This window comes from Haemorhous mexicanus, chromosome Z, assembly GCF_027477595.1.
Source record: "Haemorhous mexicanus isolate bHaeMex1 chromosome Z, bHaeMex1.pri, whole genome shotgun sequence".
Lineage (NCBI taxonomy): Eukaryota > Metazoa > Chordata > Aves > Passeriformes > Fringillidae > Haemorhous > Haemorhous mexicanus.
Genome location: NC_082381.1, coordinates 31,359,282 through 31,381,205, shown reverse-complemented (window position 1 = coordinate 31,381,205; position 21,924 = coordinate 31,359,282).

The following is a 21,924-nucleotide window of genomic DNA, read 5'->3' as shown; positions in this document are numbered from 1 at the left end:
TTTTGATGGTCAACAGAATTTCTTCAGGACTCGTAGCAGCGGTTGAGTAATATATGATGAAAATAATGCCCAATTATTTATATACTGACCCTAGAAGTTCTTCTATGTGAATGGCAGAATGGTTACTGAGGTTAGTGGGACCCCTCAGGCCAGAAGAGAAGCCCATATGACCAACAAAGGTTGTAAAGGTGATAAATAAGCAGAGATCAGATGGCTTACATCAGCATTTCTGTAGGTGGCACACGCAAGGGGACATCTTTAAGGCTCCTGGAAGTGCTGTACTCTTGGTCTTGTACTAATGTTGAGCTAAGAAATCTTTCACCACTAATCATCTGTGCTGTCAATCTTTTTAATATTGCAAGTTGTTACACTTTCTTCTGGAATAAAGAAAAAAATCAGGATGCTATAGCAATATGTAATATAAAATCTAATATAAGAATACCTAATTATTACTAATAGGATAAAGTATGCAAATTATTTGGGAATGTCCCTTCTAGCCAGTGGTGGTTTCTGGTTTAGAGACAAAGCCTACAGTATCACAAGCTTGGGCAGGAATCCGTTTTCCTACAATAATAATCTGAAAGATAAGTCCATTAATTATAAACTAAATAGTCTGACTTAAGTACTGAAATTTTTTTCTCTGACTTTCCTGTGATAAGACTTGATTCTTGGTTCAGTGGCACTTGAAACAATCATTTATGTGATTGATGAGCAATACTTTATGGGCTGTCTACTTGTCAAGGACAAGATTTTAACACAATACTGTAGTCTGTGTTACACCTGGGTACCTGCAAACTCATGTAAATGGTGTATCACACTGTGTTCCTATTCCAGAGATATTCACTGGTAAAATATTCTGGTTTTTGTTTTGGGAGATTTTTTTGCATTTCTGTCTGACAGCATCATGACACAGTGTTTTATCTGCCTGTCCTAAACCTCCTGTCTTCTCTTTTCAGTAATTGCACACGCTTCTAGCACAACCACAATCTATTTCATTGGTCCTATGAATACACTGCAATTTACCCTTCATTTGCTAAATAAATAAAATGCAACTCACACATATCATCAGTACAGAAAAAGAAAAAAAAAAGGAAAGGAGAAACTCTGAAGAAGTGTGTCTGCCTGTGAAATGCTTATTTCACAAGCCAAGCTTTATGTGTCATATGTGTACCACGTTAGTTAGGGCACAAGGCACACTCCATGCCTTGGTGTGGGATTAGAGCTTGATTGCAATAATGGCAACGTCATGCAAAATTAGCAAACCCTGTTATTTCAGATACAGCCTTTATTTCACATACACATGTATTTCATACACAGCAGTATGCTGTGTTTGTTACCCTGCTGAAGAGAGCTCCGTTAAGCTGCAAAAACAATTTCAGTGAGTTATATTGTTTGGACAACAGAATTTATTGACCCATCTTTTCAGGCACTGGTTACACTTTGGAAAACAAAAAAAAAAAAAGCTGGTTGGTGCAGTTACTTTGCCATCTGTGGCAGCAATAAGAAAATATGAGAAGGATGGTCATGATTCTTACTGACATCTTTTATCCTGGTATCTAATAACAGCTGACAAAGAGGCACCTGCATATGTTCCTTGAATTCTTGAAAGGTTACAGACTCAAAGGTAGCAAAAGCAAAAGACCACTATGCAAGGTGATTTTGACAAGCGAATTTTATTTACATGTAGTATGCATTGCAGAAACCATAATAAGAGCTACATCCAAAAACATTATCAGTAGCAATACCACCATAGTTTCTCTTCCTAATGAGTCCAGTCATATCAAAGCTCTGCTAAAGATGAGAAATGAAATACCATTGTGTATTTTTCTTTAGAAGAATTCCTTAGGGTCCTATTCCTATACTATTTGTCAAAGCAGCACTTTTCAACAGCTCCTCTGAGGAAAACAGAATTCCATTTCAGTTCACAAAGTTAGTGTGATATTGTTGGACCAGACTGGGGCAGAGGGGGGGAGTGGGGAGTGGGGAGGAAGAACAAAAAACAAGAAAAGCTCATCAGCCAAACAAAAGAGAAGAATGATGGCTTTGATATTTCACAGTCCATCAATATTTTCTTGGAAAACAGATCAAAAATTTCCTTAATAACTTTCATGAAGCAGAAAATGGCAGAAAGTTAGTATTTCTGTAATATATCAAAACAAGTTATTGTAAATACAGCTACTTCTTTGAATACTTATTTGAACATGCGGATTAAAATACATCTCTTCTGTCTCTTTTTTATTGACTTAGTTGTCTTAATCGACTTTATTTTTCTTAAAGAGTTCTCAGTTTTTTTGTGAAGGAGTCGTTCTTGCATATGAACTTAGTATTATGTTTATTTCTCAGCTTGTCTGTTAAAAGAAAATTGTGGATTCACCAAGGGCAAGTGCTGCCTGCCTGATCAGCCTAGTGGCCTTCTGTGATGGAATGATTCCATCAGTGGGTAAGGTAAGAGCGGCAGATGTTGTTTATCTGGGCTGCTGTGAACTCCTGGACACGGTCCCCCACAACACCCTTCTCTTCAAATTAGACAGAGATGGATTTGATGGGTGGACTGTTAAGTGGATAAATAATTTTTTGGGTAGTCAATGGCCCAGAGTCCTGATGGACATCAGTGAGAAGCGGTGCCACCAGGGGTCCATAATGGGACCATCAGTGACATACAAAGCAGTATCAAGTGCACCCTCAGCAGGTTTGCAGATGACAAATGAAGTGAATGAATGAAGAGAATGGTGCGGTGATGCTCCTGAAGGACAGGATGCCATCCAGAGGGACCTGGAAAAGGAAGTGAGCCCATGGGAACCTCATGAGGTTCAACACGACCAAGTGCAAGGTGCTGCACCTGGGTTGGAACAAACCCCTGTTATCCATCCAGGCTGGGGGATGAAGGGATTGAGAGCAGCCCTGTGAGCAGGACTTGGGGGTGCTGGTGGGTGAGAGGCTGGACATGACCCAGCCATGGGCACTCAGAGCCCAGAAAGCCAAGCGAGTCCTGGGCTGCGTGGGCAGCAGGGTGAGGGAGGGGATTCTGCCCCTATGCTCTGCTCTGCTCTGGTCTGCTCTGGTGAGACCTCACCTGCACAGATACACCCAGCTCTGGGGTCTCTATACTGGCAAGACACAGACCATTGGTATTAATTTAGAGGAGGGACAAAAAAATTATCAGAGCTATGGAACTCCTTTCCTGTGAGGAAAGACTGAGAACACTGGGATTGTTTGGGCTGGGGAAGACAAACCTCCAGGATGACCTTAGAGCAGACTTCCAGTATCTGAAGAGAGTCTACAGGAAAGACTGAAAGTGTTGGTTTTTTTTGTAACATCATATCATTACAGAACAAGGTGGAAATGTTTTTAAGCTGAAGAACATAAGTTATAGACTGAATATTAGGAGGAAATTCTTTGTGTGAGGGTGGTGAAGCACTGGTTTTAAAACACTGGTTCCGGCTCTGTCCAGAGAAGTGCTGAGTGCACCACCCCTGGAAGTGTTCTAGGCCAGCCTGGACAGGATTTTGATTAACCTGGTCTAGAGTGAGATGTCTCTGACCACAGAAGGAGGGTTGGAACTAGATGATCTATAAGACTCCTTCAAACCCACAACATTCTATAATAGTATAATATCCATGGGAATATCAGCTCTGCCTTGGGCTTTTACCTCAGGATTTCTCCTCTAATTTGCAAGTACTATGGATGCTACACAGGAATTTTTGCAATATCAAACTGCAAGTGAGAAAGAAAGGCATCAATTGTACAAATCCTTGGTTTTAGCACTTTGAACTATAAAATAGAAGTTGAAAGGAAGGGGGTTTTTCCCTATGTTTTTTCCCCTAAGCAATTTATCTTTCCAACATTAAACCATTATGTTAGATAGAAAAGTAAGGAAATAAAGTTGTAAAAATCTTTTAATGAGATCCCATTTGGATGGAATCATCTCCCTTCACATCCATATTTGAACTGGAAATGGAAAGAAATAAACCTTTCTAAAATATGATTTATCTTATCTGTTTCAGTAATTTATTTTAAGATGAGATAAATTATATTCCAGAGATACCAATTTTTCTCCATTGACTGTAAATAGTATCTAGATTAGTAACTCAGAGATCTAGACTTTTAATGCAGGAAAAAAACCCATACATCTGAAGTAAGAGGGGGTGAATTCCACCCCCTATTTTAGGTCTGTAAACTCTCTTGGTAGCTCAGTTTAAGAAAAATGCAACATTTAGGTGCAACGCCTCTCTTTTAAGACAAACATTGCCCCACTGATACCTTTTTGTTCTCTCTTCATCCACGTAGCTGTCAACCACAGATAGCAAGTTTATGCTTACGGGTAATGGTTTGTAATTCAGATATATCACAGAATCTGTGCCAAGACTGAAAAGTCATGCTTGGTTTCATTGGACATTTGAACATGAAACACTGTGAGACTGAGGTATACAAACATCAACACTCATGACCATGTGAATATAATCCTCTTTTGTGGCTTCTGACTTTTTATTATACCCAAGATGAATGACAGTATCTAAGGTGGAGAAAAGGTGATGGAGGAGATAAACTAAAACCCCTTTTAAGAACAAACTAAATCACGTAACAAATAGGTTAAGGATCAGATGCATAGATTCAAATTCAAGCTTGAGAATTCTAGAAGATGTAGGGCTGGAGATCTGCCCTCAATCATGCCACTTACTGACATAAACAAATTGGAATTTGTTTCTATGTGTCAGACATAGTATGTGCCAAGTTGGTTGTGAGGGATTGAGAAGGACACACAGAATGACACATCTCATTGCAGCATTAACCTTGTATGTCATGTTTTGGAATGGCCAAATGTCTCTGCACAGGGGAAAAACTCTGCATGTTTGGAAAAATTGACATCCTAATAGGCTACATCTGGAAAACAACTTAGGATCATAGCAATAAAATACCAAATTGAGACAGGGCACATTCAGTCGCTGAGAAAAAATCCCTCTATGAGAAATGATTTAAGTGAGTAATTCTTGAAAATTTTAAATGTTTGCCTTGATATACAAGGGGATATTGCACACTGCAGTCTTTTCATATTCTGCAGATTATTTCAGTAAAACAAGAGACAATAACTTTGTGGTCTGTAAGCTGAAAATTAAAACCAGATACACATGTTCAAGCCATCTGCTGAACACTGTTTTTCAAGAGATAGGGTGAGCATATGGATTCTAGGGATGAAAATGCCACTGAAGTAAGTACATGGATGTAGTCTCCAGTTTACAATGCAGTTTATAGGAACCGCTGACACGTTTTTATTCCTAAGCACAAAAAGGTGCATTATGGTCAAAACTCACTCCATTTAGACTAAGAGAAGTGGTAAATTTGAAGGTCATTTCACAGGCACCAGAATGACACTGAAGAAGCTGAGTGAGGAAGGGCTGCCTTGCTATCTGAGTGCCTTGAAAGATGCTGATTAACTGGCAAAAGCTCAGGATCTGCAGGGAGAATGGGTGAGTGTGCAAGCAGCCCTTCAGTGTAAATCCACTCCTGTGGATTTACTGAGATAGCCATGCAGCACCACTGCAATGGGAAGACAGGAGTATGGCTGCACTCCATGTTGTTACTTAAAGTGTTTTTCTTCCCTGGAGGTTTTAATCTCTCCTTCACGATTCCTAGTTTACAATGGTGCTAGCTATCATAACTTAAGTCTATTCTGGCAGCACTCCAGAGAACAAACACAGAAATGCATGAAAGAAGATGCGTTTCGTGTGCCAGCAGAATTCTGCTTCCACTGAACAAGTGCAGTGGCTGGGAGTCCTTTCTGAGTTGGAAGTTTGCCACAGAAAAGATTTTTATAAACCCCTCTGTCGCAAATAAATGCGGGGATTTTGTTCCATGGCATTCAGCACCTTAAATGAAATACAAAATGACAGTCACATGCGCTGTAGAGCATTCGTAGCTGAGGCACACAGAACAAAAATCAGTAAACAATTGAAGGACAGACTTACCTTCTTCCTACATAACTATATGTATTAAAATTATTTGTTATGGTTAAACCAATATAATTAGCATAACACTTAGATGCCATTCTTAGAAATTATATTAAACAGAATTTTTTTCATTTGCTTTGTATTTTTAAAAGAGACAGTCTATGAACTGGTTTCAAAGATGTTTTAATAGCATAAAACTGCATTAGCAAAATGGTTCCTTAGAAGCCTCACACTTCTAATTGCCATGTACTTGAATTTGTGGTTATTGTACAAAGAAATGTAACTTGGGTGTTATATATTCATAACACTGAGAAAAAGTGAAATGCACCTTCTTCATTCAGTTCACAGGAATCATCCACCTGATTATACACAGAATGATACAGATCCAAGGCTTTTTGGGGTTCTGTGGGTTGGTTTTTTTGATTTTTATTGCATACATTTCCTTCAAAGGAATAGTTTTGATAAATTGAAAACATAAAGGCAGAAATACTAAGAGTCAGCTAGAGAAAATTTGGGAATCATTAAAATTACTTGGAGGCCTCCTATCTTATCAAGGAAGTCATGTGCACATGTCATGACAGCATTCTGTGGACTTATCTGTGTGCTGTGGCCAGAGAATCTTGAAGTGTTAGGATAGGAGCACAAACAAAAATGCAGAGCTGTTGAGTAGGGACAGAGTGACTCAGTACTCCTGATCATGTGTCCTGGCACTCAGCTGGACTGTAGCTGCAGTGGGGGATTTGTCTCTCACTGTCTTGTCAGGCTACTTCACTCCAGAAGGACAGTAGCAGTGAGTTACTGTGAATGTTCTTCATGTAGGTATTTTTCTAGGGTCAGATTATTTAGAGCTGGAAAACTCATATTACCTAGAATATTGCTTCTGCAACAAAAGAAGCACTGCCAGCAGGTACAGGCAAATGATTTGTCCCTCTGCCTCGATGACACCCCACTTCATGCAGTGCTGCACCCAGCTCTGGGTTCCTCACACAGGAAGGACACGGATTTTTTTGGAGATGAAGGGAGTAAGATGATGTGTCTTTACACATGGATGATGTGAACCTGCTTGTAGGTAGGGCCAAGAACTTGTAGTTAGGGAAGATAAAGGAGAAACTATTAGTTTCAGAAAATGTTACTAGTTGACGTGGACTGCTGCTTGGCCAATGCCATGCTGCATTCCTGAAATGCAAGAAGAACAAAGGCGTAATAGAGCTGTGTTACACAAAGGGGGAGGTGCATATTAAGGGAGAATAGAGTAGATTAATTGGTATGTCTGTACCTTCCTAGAACCTTAGCCAACGTGGTAAGGGAGATGGTGATGTGACTAGGAAATTAGGACAGAAAGGAGCCTGCATACTCCAATAATTGGAGGGAACCCATGGGGAAATGCCCCATGGCCTTTCCCTTTGTTTTTGCTTAAAGCTACAGGACCCCTCTGTCTCCTTTTTGGACATAAATCCCTGGTGATGTGAATTTTTCCTCACAGAGCGAGTCCAGAGGATGGTGTCAGAGACTGGAGAAGACTGACATCTCGAGACATTTTGGGATGCCCCTTTGGGGGAGGGGGCAGGTCAGGCCTTGCTGTGGGGAGGCAGTTACCTGCCCCACACAGCACACCCTCAGCCCAGAGCCAAAGCACCCCAGCCTCACAGCTCTGTCGACCAGGGCACACCAGAGGCTGCCCTAGTCCTGCTTCACCCAGCTCCTGAGCAGCTGAGGGACTGAAAGTTCCACCTGAGAGGGGGGTCCATGGAGGCACAAGGATTTAAAAGGCTGGCCACAAGGACAGCATACCCTCCTGGAGTTTATCCATGTTGGAGCCCAGGAGTTGGTAGCTATAAGTGTGTTTTTCTATATCTTTTCTGTCTTTCCTCTTTTCTTCTAATTCTCTTTTCATGGACTATTTTGGGTAATTTAACATCAAATGGGTTTAAAGTTTGCTAAGTTAAATGGGCTAAGTTAATGCTATCATACGTGTTTTGTGTTAATTGGATGCTGTATTAAATCCCTAGAAAAAGTTCTTTGATTTTCTATATTTTGTCTGTAAACTTTTGTGTAACTTTTACCTCATGAGAATATCTGATCAGTATTTCTCCCATGCGCTTAACCCAGAATAAGCCTCAGCAAACCTTGAATTCAAATGTCTTGGAGTGCTACAGAGGGTCACAAAGATGATTAGAGGGATAGAGCACCTCTCCTAGGAAGACAGACAGGGAGAACTGGGGTTGTTCAGCCTGGTGACCTTATGGTACCTTAAGGGGGCCTACTAGAAGGATTGAGAGGAACTTTTTGCAAGGGTTTATATAGTGACAGAACAGGGAGAAATGTCATCAAACTGAAAGAGAGTGGGTTTAGTTCAGATATTAGGAAGATATTCCTTATTCTGAGGGTTGCGAGGCACTGCGGCAGGTTGGAGCAGTTGTGGGTAAGCCATCCCTGGAAACATTCCAGGGCTGGTTGGGTGGGGTTTTAGGCAACCTGGTCAAGTGGAAGGTGTCCTTGGCCATGGACAGTAGGACTAGAACTAGATGAACACTGATGATCTCTTCCAACCCAATCCCTTCTATAATTTGTTGCTTAAGACTGCTTGTTGGGACTCACAGGTAATACTTCACAGGTTTCTTTTTTACCCTAGACACAGAGTCATGGAAAATGAGGGTTTGATGTCAATATGTACCTCATGAACAGGAAGGAAGTAACCAATTTTTGAATGTATTAGGAATAGGTAAAACTTTGAAAAAGTCATGAAACAAACAGGAGAAACATTTATTTTCTGGTCCATTAACACAAATGCATCCATTTTATTGCTTTATATGATAGAATATTTCAATATGCCTTAGGCTTTAATTCGGATGTCTCCTCAAAGAAATAGTAGACTTGAATTTGGATGGAGTTTCCACTAGATCATAATTGAAAATCATGACCCTCTCATGTATTCAGTTCCCTCCATCCCTTAATCTCTGTCCACAAAGTGGAACAGCAGCACAGAGATGAAGACAGCCTCAGCTGAGTATAGTTTGGCAGTTAGGTTGCTGGTTTAGATGCTGCTGTCATCCAATGGTTTTTCGTATGCATGCAGTAGCTGTGTTAGTCTGGACCTTTTGCTTCAAGTCCAAGAAACAGAAAAGACAATTCACTTTATGTTGCACATCTAGCCTCAGGCAGGTCTGCAGGCTCACTCTGTGAGCAAGGGAAGTTATCTATGGAATGGGAATCAAAGACTTGAGTGCTGTGATTCTGCCATTTCTAGGCTTGAATACCTTCCTTTTTCTTCCTAGATCATATTTGGATATCATATACGTGCAGAAGATCTATGATTATGGAATGTAGTCAGTTTTAGAGGATTTTACTAGAAATCATCAATCATAGACATCTACCTACAAACAACGCAAATCTCTTGGGAAATGTCTGTCTTCCTACACTCTCCATAGAAGGGGCCTGCAAGTCTAACTAATTTTTAGAAATCTAACCTATATGAAATGCCCCCTACACTCATTGTTGCTTAAAGATAGGATTGAGAGGCCTAAAATGGCTGTTCGTGCTGACATCTTGATTGACTTACTTAAAAACACAGAAGAAATAATTGAATTAGTTATTGGAACTAATCTAGAGACAATCTGATTGCCATTCTACTGAAGCGTAACAGAATATGGTTTTTATAAAAGTTCACACATTTGCCTTGAGATGCCATCCTTAAAAAGTCATTACCCTCAGTGTCATTATTATTAGTTTACTAAGCTCTTAATTGAATTATTACATCAGTGATATTTATGTATTAAAATTAACATCTCTCTATTGAGTATCCAGAAAAAATGAAACCCATTTTTTAAAATATTTTATATGTAATGCACTTGCACTTTCTTCTTGTGATTTCTAGCCAATAGTAATGACATTTCACTGACACCTTTAGAGGTGCTTGGTTACCTCCTCTGAAGGCAGAGTAAGAAAGAAGCTAAGCTGTCATAGCTAAGAAACCAGTCAAAGACTTGCACATGGGAAGATAATTCCGATGTATTGATTTTTGTTTTTTATTATTTCTGCTGTTTGCACATGTCTTTGATTTGATTTATTCTGACACTGAATCCTGAAGACTGTTGGAGAGAGTGCCTATAGAATAAACAATAATTCAGCCCTGCAATATTACTGACCAACAAGCTGTGAAGTTTGAAGATTAAGAACTCACAAACTGGTTAAGACCTATTATGGACAATGGACTTCACTTGGCAGAATCTGGCTAAACTCAGATTTGCATTCAAACCTTGAGTTGACTGCTTTATTTCTCCTGTTTCCAGGAATATTTTCCTGCATTTGTGACAGCTTTTAACAAAGGCAAAATAGTCTGGTCCTGCTACACACCTGCGTTTTAAAATGGTGCTTCTGTTTTTAGGCTTCCTACAGCACTTCAACAAAGGCATATATCATGCACGAAAATAGTGTTTTCTCTTTTTTTTTTCCTCTCCCAGTTCATGTGAAATCTGAAATTAATTAACTGAAAAATGTGCCATGCTATCACAAATTTTTATTGGATTCCTTTTGCACATTTAAGTGCTGTAATAATTCAGTTTCTGAGTGTTTGGGCATTGCAAACTTATTATACAAGGGGCAATTTGATTTTTACTGGTACAGTAGCTTGTGCCCAAAGACCACCCCTGGAGAGGCCCCAAGCAGCTTTACACTCCAGTGGGCTCACTGTAAAAGTAACAAAATAGGATGACGGATGGTGTTCGGGGGGGAAGGGGGGAGGGAGGAAGTGGTACTCAAGGCTAGCAGTAAGTTTGACAGTACTGAACAATTGAAGCTGCCTTTCACTAAATCAAAACGCAGCCCGACTTTTCTTGAATTCGAAAGTACAGACAGAAGAAAGAAAGCAGTAAAGATAAAAAAAAAAAAAAAAGAAAAAGTGTTTTGACTGAAACATAATTACCTTCTATTTCTGTAGATCACGTGCCCAAGCTTTCTACGGTGTGCACTTTCCCATAGCTTTTAAACCTCAGTGCACAGTTAATTTTTTTTTTTTTTAAATATTACAGAAATCACCAAACACAAAAAGAATGGTAATTATGTACCAACCCAGCTGGACCACCGTAGTTTCAGAGATATGAATCCCTCCTCCTCCACCACCAGCTATCTCATACACTCTCCATCTTCCTTCCTCTGCTTTTAATCGTCCTTCAAAGGCTGCAGGAACAGTCTGGTACACAGCTTCATTGGTATCCAATATTGACCTATGCATTCATCTGTTCTGCACCATTTCTACCTCCAAGTCTATGCCTCATTTTCCCCTTAGAACTCAGTACCACAAAAGTCTTTTAGTTTGTATTTTAAGATTAACAGTGTGTCTCTGAATCTAGTTTCTTTAGATAAGACAGTTCTAAATACCCTATCTTTTTCTACTGTTCATGACACTAAAATGAAATGTGAGCTTTGAATGATGCAGTCATGGTGATGCAATTTGTCAGCTGCACTAGTTTCCATTCAAATCAGTTTGGCAAACTCTAGATTTTTTCCCCTTGATTTATCAGTTATTCCATTTTCTTAGCTATATTTTTGGAGCAAAAACATGACTTTTCTATTCCATCAGTACATTGTTGCTCCTCTGATTCACTCCTTAAATTCTCTGAATTCTCATTCTTTCCCTGTCTCAAGTTCTTACCGCACATAAATAAAGTTTCTCAGGAAACCAGGGTTCATAGGTGATATTTCAGATTCATTCTTTATGCTCCCATGAGACCATGATCCCTGTTACACCGTTTGAATTGTCACTTTTTGGTTATCCATGAATTCAGCTCTTTTTTATTCCACATTGGCCTCATGAGCTTTGAGGGACAAATTGTAACTTATAGTCAGCATTTGAACCATTGTGGACGTGTCAGGCTGTTTGTTTCTTTTACTTCTGAAATGTAGTCATAATCTGCTACTGAACTGCATTAATAATAAACTTCTGGATTCACTGTGGACAGATATAAGATTAAAAAAAAATACCCAGAACAAGGACTGTGTAGTAAAAGAAAAAAAATATTTTCCCACAAGTGCTGGAAGGGGAAGATGACTTGCCAGTTGAAAGGTGTCTGCTTGGCAATTTCTGAATTTGGCTGTACCATGTAGAAGCATACTTGTGATGCTATCCAGTAGAGGGCAGAGGACATATAGTCATATTTCTTTATGACATTTCAATATATGAATTTTCTGACCTTAGGCAAAATGTCGCCATTGGTTATCCTTTCCTCAGGGAAAAGAGAGAGATCAGGGAAATTGTACAACCGGTGTATATTCATACCTTCCCAGAATTTTAAATAATACTGTTAAAAAACACTCCAAATAAATATTGGTTCTAAACGCAAAATGAAGTATTTTAAGGGGAATGAAAAATTTCAGTGAGAATGGCTTGACACGAGCCTTTTTGATGAGGAAAGTATTTTAAAGATATCTAAGGAATATTTAATTCCATTCTTTAATGGCATTGTTAAGCTTTAATAGGTCCTAGCGTATCATTCAAAATATCAGGCTTCCCAAGATTAGCTATAGAAGACAATAGTCATCTCAAAAATGTTCAATTTTTTTTTATCTATAATGCAACAATTCTACATTAACAAACTCATTCCTATTGGAAAACTCCCAAAGACACAATTTCATCATAGAGAACAGACTGGGGTTAGAATACACGGAAGAATAAATAAATATCCCAGTCTTTCATAAACTTGTTCAATTCAAAAGAGCAAAGCACAACACTGGATGATGCATCCTAGCTTTGAAATATTACAGGGCAGTGTATTATGGGATATAGAGGAGGTTTGAGTGCAATACCAGGAATTTTTTTTAGCCAAGAAAACACTATTTCATATCATATGGAAGAGCTGTTTTTTTAATAGAGATGGTTTACAAATCTCCCAAACCTTCAGGGAAGGTCACACCGCACAAGTAAGTAGATTTTTCCCCATATAGTCATTTTTCCTATTTATATGCCATCTTCTTCTAATGAAACAGCAATTCTGCATTTTTTCTTGTATTTGATGGAAATCAAGCTTTTGTTCTCAGTTTCATACTTATGAGCTATTTTTAGATACATGATTCTACTTCTTTGGACTTGTCTGGTGAAGGTCAATGAATGTTAAAGTGATTTGAGATCCAAAGATCATTAATGAGATTTTTTCCCATTGCAACTATAAATTTACTTTGACAGTGGGTTGTTGTGTTTTTTATTGGTTTCTTTATTTCACAGAGTATGGAGCCAGTGGTCAAAGTGTTCAGTTGTGGTTTCCTAGGCTGAAAAGCAGAGCATAAGTGGAAACATATATGGTTTCCTGGGCTGTCTAGCAAAATGTCAGAAAAAAATATACTGAAAAACAGAGCCTCTAAGAGATTCTCCTGCAAGAGTCTGAAGCACAACCCTTCCAGGGCTACCACCACTGACAGGGATGTTTTCTCCCTTGGCTACTTGGCTAGAATTGTGACAACACTCAGCAAAAGAGTACGATGATGACTGAAGCTGGTGATACTTTAAGACTCCACAAATTGTGCTTATCAGAGTCTACAGAGCACTTTCTTAAGAAAGCAGCAGCTCTTTTTTCCAACTTTGGCAGTGAAACTGGAGCATGACATTTACTCTGTCTCAGTTAATTGCATTCCTGCATCTCCTCCAGTACAGAAAGGTATTTTCTCACCGAGCACCTCTGCGAGTTGAGAGCATTGTCCTCACTTCCCACGGATTGTAATGCAATTGAATTACCTCTGCGTAACTTCTTCATTTCTTAATAAGCTCCAACGAGATTTAAGAAATTTCACCATGGCATGAATTTTTCCATGATCTATTATTAACATTTTCCATTCTTACTGGGTATGCCTGTTATCAGAATCTTGTTGCATATTTACTTACTTTGCTAAAGTCCCTGACCACTGTTCACAGTGTTCTATCTACATCAAGCCTTACCAAAATCAATACAAATCCTTTTATGTATTACTCAGCATGAAGCAACCAGAATCCAGCCCATCAGCTAAAATCTCCATGGTGGTGGGGACCTGCAATTTTCTCCCCCTCTTTGTGGTATTATAGAATGTTTGAATATCTCCTCTCTGTTATTACAGAAAGGGCAGAACTGTTTAATAATCACTATTTCAACCAGTTTACATTTGAAGTCCTGGTTTTAGTTTCCCTATATTTTAGGCTTAACAAGTGAATCTCAAATGCAAAGTGCTGTATGATATTTAGCCTGGTAACAAAGGCTTCCTCTATCTGCTCATGGTAAGGAACAGTTCTCTTCCAAGACATGCCAAAATAATCAGAAAAGATTATTGACATTTTATGTCAACCAAGTGTTGGACATTCTGCTGTATTGAAAAAAAAAAGTCTTGGTGGCAGTGGATTTTTATTCAATTTGAAACAATATTGGAAGTCTCCTACAAGAAATGTATTGTAGAAAAATTTTCCACTTGAGAGGAATCAGTGAAATAGTTAGTGTGAATAAATATTAAAATATATTTTTATGGCAAGACAGCAGACAGTGGACTACTTTAACTGAGACTGAGATAAAGACTGCTACAGAGGAGATACATTCCCCAAGAAGGACGACACCACTCTACAAAATCCCATCTGTGTATTCACAGACTCTGAGTTTTCTACAAGGCAAGAGTTTTCACCAGGCCCCTTACAAGAAGCAGTGAAAACTTAGCTCTGGATTCTGAAAGACTATCCCCAGAGAAAATGAAAAGATGCAAAACCTTTACCAGCCTGTGAAATATCTATAGTCTAGTTGAACATGGACTGAAATCTGAGATGTCTGTAGTGGTGCATCAGTAGCCTTAGAAGAGAGTCAGGTTTTGTTGAAGTGTGCTTATGGCAATAACCCTTTGTATAGCCTTGCTCTGATCCTGTAACATTTTATTTCACAGAGAAATAAATCCATTTTCTTGTTGTTGTTCACCTCTATTTTTTCTAATTTCATTTATACTCCAGGTAATTAGATGTGGCTTTCAACTATGCTTGAATAAATTCTTCTCCAGAGCAGAGAATGATGTCTGACTGTAGGCCAGATGAAAGAAACAAATTTTATCAAAGGCAGAAGATTTACAATCACTTTCCCATGGCATGCAGTTAGATACTGTCCTCAGGCATAAATGTCAGATACTAAAAGAGCATTAGGATCAATAAGATTTTGTCACAATCACTCTCTTAATTGTTTTGTACCTTCTTTTAGCCATATTTGGACTTACATGGTTTAGTTATATTTAAAAGTCTACATGTTATTTTCAGAAGTGACAATTATACAAGCTCCTGCCATTGGTTCCAGTGTACATGTCACGTCCTTCAAAGAAGAGATGAATCTGACTTAAGCACTTTTACAGACAGAGAGCATTCAGGGATTTTAAAAGATGAAACAAACAAAATATGAGACACATAGACTTCATAAACTGTGCAGGACATGGAAAAGTCCATAGGCTTGATGTTTTAGAATGTTTTGTTTCTATATAAAAATATTTGATTACATGGCACAACAAAATTTGGAAGGTGAAGTGAAAGTCCCCTTGGGGGCCTTAATAAAGGGGAAAGTAGAAAATAAAAACTTAGTCATTCATGAAATTTATAGCTAAATTCACTTCCTGGGGGAAAAAAGTCATGCCTTTTTGCAAAGTCTTCTGAAGCAGCAAGTAGCCAAGAGGAAGGTTCGTCCCTTCCAGTCGCCCGGCAAGCCAACAGCACTGCTTGCAACTGGGGGCACTCTTCTAGGGCTGGTTTCCCAGGAGGGCGCCTAGGGAGAACTGCTCCACGTTATAGTGGTAACAGCTTCCTGTCACGGACGGGGCTCGCAGCAGCAATCCAACAGGAAAAAGAGAGTGACTCCAGCCAAGGGTTAAAACATCCTTTAATAGAGCTGAGGGGACTCCCACAGCTGAAACCCCGAACACAGACTTGCAACAGTTTATAAGGGGTGAGGGAATCAGAGGCGGAGACAACCTCAGGACCAATAAGGAGCAAGAGGGGAGTGGTACATAAAGGATTGACACTAATGAAATACCAATAGAAATACATAAAGGGCGGGACCCTGGCCCCTGAGCCAATCACTCAACGCTCCAGCTAGAAGTTTCTAGAGGGAGGGGAGGGAGCTCCGAGTGACAGACAGGGCACCAGGGAGGGGTCAAGGGAATGATATATGGGATCTGGGAGGAGCGGGGATGACAGGCAGAGAGGAGGAGGGCGGAGTGAGTCAAGCCTGAACTACAGCAAACTGAGGGGGGAACAGCATAGTCCAACATAAAAAACTGAGGGGGAAACCAAACAACTTAACACAACACAACAATCTTACCTTTTTAAATAGAGGATCTTTGTTACCATCAGAAAAAATACATAAAATTTCCCAATACTTAAAATCTTAATGTTTATATGTGTGTGTTTAATATCTACATTACTGGTTCATGGCCAGCACGTCCAGCAACAAAAGAGAGGCACCATAGACATGAAACTGGCAAGTATTAAAGAGTTTTGAACTGATTGGGTTTTGATTTGAAGTTCAATGAAAGGTGGGGGGGGGGGTTTTAAGGCATTATCAGCGTTTTTGAAAATTGTTGCTCTACTGGGTCTCATACCATGTGTAACTGTGGGGGCTCCATGATTCCTTTGATTGCTGATTAAGTGTGTGCGTAAGCATGTGCTTTTTCATGCACCGATTTATCATAATTTGTGGCTGCTAAGGGACAGTTGATAGGTAAGGAAGGGATGGTTAAATTTTTCTGTCTTGTCTGACTAGTTGTGGCATAAAAATCATAGATTTTCTGACTGTTATATAAGAAGAAACATTTACTTTGCAAAATTATCACAAAATCCTTGCAGTACAGCTACCCACATAAAAACAGAAATCATAAAATATCCAACAGTCCTTCTTTTGTGTCTTCTTTGGCATCAAATATGATGCAAAGTGACAATGATGAGCCTTGCAAATTCTTATTTTGTTGGTTAGTTGATCACCCAGTGGAAGCCACACCATTGTACTATGCACCTTCATATTTTGATCTACCCACAAGAGGACTTCTATAGATAAGAAATAAGCCAAAAGAAGCCAGAACACAGGGCAGAGAAGATAACAAACTGAACTAATTAAGGAACAGGATAGAGATGGTATGATCAAGTTTTGCCATTCCAGATTTGCAGCCATTCTGGAGACATACCTCTTTACCTTCATTAAACAAGTGTACATAGATAGCATGATTTCGAGAGAGCAAGTTACCTGATAAGTCTTTCAAAAAGTAAAAATACAGGAGATGGTGTCAGCTGTTTTTCTTACAAGACAATCACTGAAAAGCTGGGAAGCATCGCTTCCCTTTGATAACCCTTCTTCCTGTGAGATGCTCTATGTCATTTCTGGGCTCACCATGTGTGAGAACTGAAAGGTTCTCCCAGACTGTCTTATGGAGTACATGTTTTCTGGGATCTGGCCTGCTTAGAGAACCTTATTCTGTGTCACAAGCCTGCTCCTTTGACATCCAAGCTTTGGGGCTCCTCACTGAGACCTGTTACACTAGGAAAACACTGTTTTGCAAACAACAGTCAGAGCTCTCCGGTTAAAAAATTGTGGTATAATTCTCTCATCTTGCCACTGAGAGTGTTCATCAGTAGTTATACTGTTTGATCCAGCAATGATCTGGAAATAGATGAGTAAAATGCCAGATATATATTTTATTGGACTTATCACATGATTGAATTAAGAAAGGGGAAACAAAATATATCTGGCTTGTTGCTTGTTCTAAAGGTACTTAACATAATTATGAAAATCTTCTCTTAAATTTATGATCATTTTTAGACTCTACAGTGAATTTTATTATTTCTGCTTTTTCAAACTTTCTAAGGACTCCCAAACACTTGAATTTTACTTTGTAGAAAGTTTTGGTACTTTAAACTGAATCATTAAATATGCTTACTAAGAACTGCTTCACAGGCTTATGAGACTCTCCAGAGTGAGAGTTTGGAGTTTATATTCATTGCAATCAATTATAACATGTCTAGTTGATTTGTGAAAGTGATAATTAGCATGGTCCCACTTAATTAAATCAATAGTATCATGTAATTAAAATAACATGATATGCAAATATTCTCAGTAGCAATTTCATGCATAATCTGCAGGCTTTGAATTATTTGGTAGAACGTATCCTTAGCAGTAGAATATGAAATAAAGTGCAGGACACAGTGGGTTTATTATCAAAAGTTAATTGCAGGAAAACCTGTACTCTCATGGTGTGTTAGTTTACAGGCTCACTCTACACACTGCTCTCTGCATTCAGGATATTTGGATGTATCCCACAGTAGCTTTACTAAACATATCATGAAAGTCATGAGTAAGAGCGCAGGGGTGAGCTGTACTTTACCCCCAGTATGACAGTATCAACAATTCACAAGACTTTATTAAGGAAGAAGAATTTTAAAATTCTATATTATAAACCAGTAATTTCAGTAAAACTTTTGGATACTTTTAAAATAATGCTTTATCTGGAAAAGAAGAGGCCATACATGGATGTCTTAGTCCTGTGACCCAGGCTTTAACAGGTATGATCCTCTGGCTGTGACAAAATAATGCAGCTAATTTGAAAATGGTCAAGGCTGTAGTCAGTGGCAAGAAGGTGACTGTTTTTTATCACAGTACTAAATATAAATGAAGGTCATTAAAAATATCATTAAGGTCTCCCCCCTGCCCTGTTAACAGAGTTGGGACTTCTGAGTAATCTTGTTAGTTATAGTAATAAAAAACTGTAGAAATGAAAATACATTATTAAAGTAACTGAGTTAAGACAGAGTTTGAAACCAGTGTAAAAATATTAAAAATCTTAAGGTCATGTTCTGATGTTACATCAAGAGATATCGCGACTTTATGCAAAATAATTTAAGCAATAAAATTTTTTAAATCCCTTTATGGATGGCCAGTTTCAAAATCAGCAGCTTTTGTGGATTGTAGTCAGATCCACAGTCATTACATGTTACAGACAGAAAGTTATTAATTAAGAAGAAATCATCAGGAAAAAGTAATTTATGCTTCTAATCAATTCACAAAGACTAATATATTTACTATATTTTTTTTTCTTGTAATGTTCTCTTTTCATCATTTTATTGCTTTTTAAAAGTACAAGTAGCATCTGTTTTATGTAGTGTAATAAGGATATTTTTATAAGTTTCAGCAGCTTGTTTTTTATCTTTGCCATGATTTAATTTAACGTTGTGATCAACCTTTCTTCCTATATACAGGGTGATGTCACCCTGCATGCTGCACATTTTCTTTGTATTTACATAATGCCATTAAGAACCGAGATGAGTCTTTTCAGTTGCAAAGTACAATCTGAGCAGTCCCTCAGGATAGGGGGCTTTCAGCTCTCTGCACTGTCACCTATATTGTCAAGCCTGAAACTGATTTGTCAGAGGGGTCACCAGAGGTTAAAGGGGTTTTAATTTCACTCTAGAGTTTAGGCACTGTTTTCTGACAGTAATAAAGTAAAACCTGTAATTTCAACAAGCTGTGTAAAGGCTGAGTTACATATTGCCTGTGTTGTAACACACTGACTAACTTGGCCATTAATACTGTTACAACTACTTATGACATGAAAAGCTAAGAGGAAAACTGTACTCCCAATCTGTCATTAACATATAAAATTTAAAAAGTTTCCCCCTCATACTTCCTTTCAACCTGCAGAAAGCATTGCCATAAACAATTTTGTTTAGAAAAGTGGGACTAAATTGCAGTGAGTTTATCAAACTGTATTAATATTACACCTGCTTAATGTTTTGACATTATGCCAATTACCAGTTAAATACAATCACATTAGCAAAGACATGGACTCCCAACTTTCCATTCTTTTTGACATTAATTTTGTATATTTTAGCAAAAGACCCCAAAATTTGAGCAACTGTCTTGATTTTCTGGGGGTTTTTTTTGGAGTTGTTGTTGTTGTTGTTGTTGTTGTTTTTCTGGCTAGATTACCAATAACAGCAGTTGCCATAACTAACTGGATTACTTTAGTGCTAGCAAAGGTGCCATGTCATGTTTTATCCCTAAGGGATGACAGGAATAGAATGCTTTCGACCAGAATCTGAGCTAACACCATTAATAGCTGTCTTGCTCTCAAAGGTTGCTTCTTGCATGGTACATGGTAAGCAGAAGCAGCTTTCTGCTTATGTTGTTGTACTCCTTTGCTGTTTTAAAAAGTCTTCTAATTTTCACCTGTTTCTTGTAAAGAAGGTAATGCAGTTCACAGCAAGTTATCAAAGGTTCCTCATACAGTGCTGCCTGTACATGATGTGTAGAAGATTTCCCACAGAAAACAGTTCCGATAATGTCAAGAGGGGAGTTTTTTGTGTACTTAAACAGCAAATGATATTAATCCAAATTGTGAAAAATAACACATTTGAAAGTAAAGTTTTCTGGCTTTTTTTTTTAATCTCTTCCTATTTGTTTCTCATAGAAACTTTTAAGAAGGGAGTTAACGCTCTAAACAGTTGCACTCAGAGTATTTGAGTATGAGTAGTTGCAGCCAGATGTATCTCTGTAGTCCTTCTGGTAGTATGGCTTATGGGATTCCATATGGAACATTAAATTTGTTTCCTCATATTTAACCAAAGACACAGACATAATTATCACCCTTTCCAAAGGTGGTCAAGACATAAGGGCACATGCACAATTTATAACATGGATCAGTACTATTATTTAAATACTGTGCATGCCAGGAAGCTGTGGTTACCTTTGAAGATTCTGATGTGCTTTGAGAGAGGAAAATTTGAATTGAGAGGGGATCGAGCTGGGAAGTGATGGTAAGCATGAAGTTATTTGAGAATGTGCAGTGCAGCATCTGAGGTTTTGCACGATGCAATATGTGCCATGCAAATAGCTGTGCTGTGTCTTCTGTGGTGGGTCAGTGGAAAACAAACTGCAGCCTTCTAGTTTGCAGTAAGCCATTACTAGATGATGGTGACAATAATTTCTCACGTTCCCAGCAGACGATGACTTGAAGAGTGACCTGTGAATATGCTTCCAGTGGGATCTTCCAGCAGCTTGCACATCCTGTTTTACTGCTCTTTGAAGTCAGAAAGAACATTAAATAAGGGCAGCAACAGATAGCATCTGCTTATCTTGTATAAGAGGTGGAAGCAGCTTATACCCAGAGCCACTAAGCTGAATTAAGACACTGAGAAGATGGTATCATTTTAAATGTGATTTGTTTGGTGATATAACATTCAGTAAAGCAGTGGCTGGAAAAGATGCTGTGGTCTTATTAGAGTGCAAGTTATGGGTGGAAAATTCAAACAGAGGCTATGCTGCTGTGTGACAACAGAAAAAAATAAGACCTTTCTAGACATTTAGTTTAAAACTTAATTGTTTAAATTGAATAAATTTTTGTGGATAATACACATATGATAAAACAAAATTTGGTTTCTGCTGAAGGCTCTCCTCGAGGAATAGATCAGAAAACAAAACAATGATTTTTTTTGTGCTAATTTTATTGTTTCTTTAAGGAACATTCAAATATCAACAGAAAGCAATTTTTCTAAAAATAATTATTTTTTTAAGGAAACTCCTTTGACACAGTAATCTCAGTTAAACTGCAAGTAGTAAATGTCTCAGCCGCATAGGTATATCTAGATGGTTAAAAACTCAGCATTTTAGAGGCTAGTGACATTTGGAAGCTTTTGGTAAATATAAAAGGGATGACATTAAAAAAAAAAATCAGATCTTTTTTTTCTTTAACAAATGTCTTTGGTAAGCAGAAACATTGGTATCTGAAAGTAAGTACAGCTTATAGATGAAAGGTTCATGTCAGAGGAATAACCAGAATTCAAATACTGTCTCTACCCTTGTGTCACTTGCAGCTTAATATCATTTCTTTATTAAATGATATCTTGCTTTGATTTGAAAGAGTGGGTTAAAATCTCTTGGTTTCTTTTCAGAACAAGACTTCTGCTTGAGACTTTTAATTTTTAGGTCAGAAATTAACTTTTCCTACATTATTACCCACT